The sequence below is a fragment of the Furipterus horrens genome, unplaced genomic scaffold (genome assembly GCF_987537825.1).
Source record: "Furipterus horrens unplaced genomic scaffold, mFurHor1.1.pri manual_scaffold_3, whole genome shotgun sequence".
Taxonomy (NCBI): Eukaryota; Metazoa; Chordata; class Mammalia; order Chiroptera; family Furipteridae; genus Furipterus; species Furipterus horrens.
The window spans coordinates 20,434,419-20,438,222 of record NW_028327173.1 but is presented as its reverse complement, the minus strand read 5'-3'; the positions used below and the strand labels follow the sequence as shown (position 1 = coordinate 20,438,222).

General features: G+C 41.8%; 1 pseudogene; it reads left to right on the top strand.

The window, feature by feature from the left end:
* The first annotated feature begins 1,331 nt into the window (after positions 1-1,331).
* Positions 1,332-2,141, top strand: LOC150014523 (myosin light chain 6B pseudogene; annotated as a pseudogene).
* Positions 2,142-3,804: the final 1,663 nt, after the last annotated feature.

Genomic DNA, 3,804 nt, shown 5'->3' with positions numbered 1-3,804 from the left:
TCTCAGACTTCTAGCCTCCAGAACTGTGAGAAATAAACTTTTGTTATTAAAAGTCAATGGTGTTCTATTATTATATAACAGCCCAAATGGACTAGTGTATAGAAATTCAGCTGTTATTCGTGTATTGATCTTCTATCTTCAATATTGCTGAACTCATTTATTTCTTCTAGTAGTTTTCTTTTTGTGGATTCCTTAGGATGTTCTATAAATAAGAGCATGTCTTCTGAAAATAGAGATAGTTTTACTTCTTACTTTCCAATCTAGATGCCTGATCTCCAACTCTTATCCTGTCTTTCATTCCTCTCACACATAGCCTTTAGGTTAATCTTTCTAGTGTTTTGCTTTTAAGTTGGAGTAGGATTTGGAGACCTATGTTTGAAGCCACATTTGGCTGCTGATCATTCCTGTTTCTTGAGGTACAAAATTCTTTGAAGAAATGATAAATTAAAATGAGATAATATGTAAGTAAATTATGTTATTTTCCCTGCACCTACTAGGTACCAGGCCCTGTATTTAACAGGGCCACCGTAATGTTCATCTCCAGAGAGCACCAATCTTGTAGAAGACAATATGAATAATGCCCCCTGAAGACAAGATTGTTCTGATACCAAATGCTTATCTTTAACTTTTATAATGCCATAAGATTGATGTTACTTATCTCATTTTAGATATGAGAAAATTGGGGTTCAAAGTAGTTAAACAATTTTAAGGTGAGTCTCAGAGTTTAGATTTGAACCCACGTCTTTCTGATTCTATTAGATCAAACTGTCTTTTAAAAAATAATATTTTAAAAATTTAACCAAATTTTAGCTTGAAAAATAATACATGCACATGCCAAAGAATTTAACAGTATAAAAAGATGTATAGTGAAAGTAGTGCTTTCTTGTTGTCATGCTCTCAGTACCGCCATCCCCAGAGGCAGTTACTATTAGTAGTTTCTGGTGTTTCCTTCCAATATATTCCATACATAACTAAACACATATGTCTGCTGTGGCTCAGTGGATTGAGTGTCGGCCTGCAAACCAAGTGTCGCTGGTTCGATTCCCAGTCAGGGCACTTGACTAGGTTGCATGTCAGGTCCCCAGTTGGGGGTGCGAGTGAGAGGCAACCACACAGTGATGTTTCTCTCCCTCTCTTTCTCCTTTCCTCTCTCTCTAAAAATAAGTAAATAAGTAAACAAACAAACAAATAAATTATAAAAACATACATATGTCTATAGTTATACAGGTCCTTATTTAAGACACATACACACATACTCAAATTTATTGACTGTTATATACCTTACTTTTAAAAAACCTAACAAAGAATCTTTAAAAATTTTTTCGGCCCCGCCTCCGTCCCTTACCTGGATCCTGCAGGAGATGGGTGCCCCCATCAGCACACTGTCCTTTGGCCACCGGACATCATGCCTCCCAAGAAGGATGTTCCTGTGAAGAAACCAGCAGGAGCCTCTATCCCCAAGCCTGCTACCAAGCCAGCAGTGGGGGCTCCTCCAGCTAAGACCAAGGCTGAGCCAGCAGCAGCTATCTCTGTAGCCCCTGAGAAAACTCAGGAGCCCCCCATTGATCTCTCCAAAGTGGTGATCGAGTTTAACAAGGACCAGCTGGAGGAGTTCAAGGAGGCCTTTGAGCTGTTTGACCGAGTAGGGGATGGCAAGATCCAGTACAGCCAGTGTGGGGACCTGATGAGGGCCCTGGGCCAGAACCCCACCAACGCCGAGGTGCTCAAGGTTCTGGGGAACCCCAAGAGTGATGAGCTGAAGTCCCGGCGTGTGGACTTCGAGACTTTCCTGCCCATGCTCCAGGCAGTGTCCAAGAACCGGGAACAAGGCACATATGAGGACTACCTGGAGGGGCTTCGGGTGTTTGACAAAGAAGGGAATGGCAAAGTCATGGGAGCAGAGCTGAGACATGTCCTCACCACCCTGGGAGAGAAAATGACTGAAGAGGAGGTGGAGACGGTTCTGGCAGGACATGAGGACAGCAATGGCTGCATCAACTATGAAGCCTTTCTGAAGCACATCCTAAGCGTCTGAGCTCTACAGATGCCGTGGGGTCGGGCACTAGGCCCCGTGCAGGCGGAAGCACGTTCCTGCCACTAGGAGGCCACCTATTGTTTCAAAATAAAGAGATGGTTCCTCCCTTGAAAAAAAAAAAAAAAAAAAAAAAAAAAAAATTTTTTCATTTACTTATTTTTTAATTGTTGTTCTATCACAGTTGTCCCATTTTCCCCCCATTGCTCTCCCCTGTCCAGCCCACCCCCTCTTCTCCCACAGTTAATCCCTGCCCTGTTGTCCATGTTCATAGGTCATTTAAAGTAGTTCCTTGACTTGCCCTTTCCCCCTTGTTCCCATGCCTCTGGTTCTATTTTGCTCATTTGTTTGTTTTGTTCATTAGGTTCCCTTATTAGGTGAGATCATATGGTATTTGTCTTTCACTGCCTGGCTTATTTCACTTAGCATAAACTTAATAATAAATCTTAAAGACCATTCTACAACAGCTTATACAGATCTACCTCATTCTTCTTAACAGTTCACATGCAATTGCATTTTGTCCAAATGCTCCCATACTGGGGGATATTTAGAATGTTTACTTTTTTTGCCGTTACTAAAAATTCTGCATCATTCTTGTGTGAATTTACTTGTACATGTCAAGCTGCTCTGGGAAATATTTGAAAAGTAAAAGAATCAACCGTACAAGGACAGGGCTTTTGTGATTAAGAGGATTGCTGTTATCCTTCTGCAACCTTCTCCTTTCTGGAACCCCCAGTCTTGACCATCAGTGCCCTCTAGCGGACAAGGAAAGCTCTCCATCACTTGCTCTAGCAGCTGAACTAGAGCCCAACTGGGAGTCTCTGGCTTGGAGTGGACAGCACTGTCCAGCTGGGTTTGCAGTTATTAGGCTCAGCCTGGCTGAGCCCTGGTCGTGGCCTGATTTACGCTGAAGTGCTGAGCTACTAATGCTGGTGTACAGCGCTCTGATGACTGCAGGAGTAGCTAAAAGCCATGCCTCTGGGGTGACCTTGGCTGTCAGGGTGCCCTGGGTGCTGCCGTTTAGATAGATCAGGCTCTGACCTCTTTTGACCAGGAGAGGGCAGTAGTAAGCTGCCTAACGCTTCTGCTCGGCTAATGGAAGGCTCTTCTCCCTGTACGAATTGTTTCTGTCTGGAACAGCTCCAGGGAGCACCGGGCAGCCAGGTAAATCTCTTTACTCTTGAAGAAAGAAGATGTGATAGAGGAAATTTGGTATAACGTGCACTGATGATAATTTAGGACAAAATAAAATCAAGGTAGCTTCACCCGACCATGAAAATAGCATTTTTTTCCTCATAAATATTATGCTCACACACTATAAAAACTTCGAACAACACATAGGAGTACAAAGTACAAGAGAAAAACTGCCTGAAATCCCATGGCATGAAATAACCACTGTTCACATTTTGGCGATATGTTTGTAATCTGCATTTTTTAAACCTGGAAGATGTGGACATCTATCTATGTCAATACTTTTAATGTTCAAGGCCTTGGGACTTGTACGTACCTATGTGCTTCTTAAATTTTCCACCCGTGTTACCCCAAAGGCAGAGAAGATGAATGAATGTATTACTGAGCGGGTGGTGTGTGAGACAGTGTGTGGTGCTGAAATGTAAGAGAGAGGGAGAAACTTATTGGGCTTTTACCTTAAAAATTCAGACAAATATTGCATTATACATCAAAATATTTTGCATTCTACACCATGTTCATTTTTATTTTAAAATAGTCTTTTCTCCATAAAATCTTCATAATATTATATATATATTCTATTA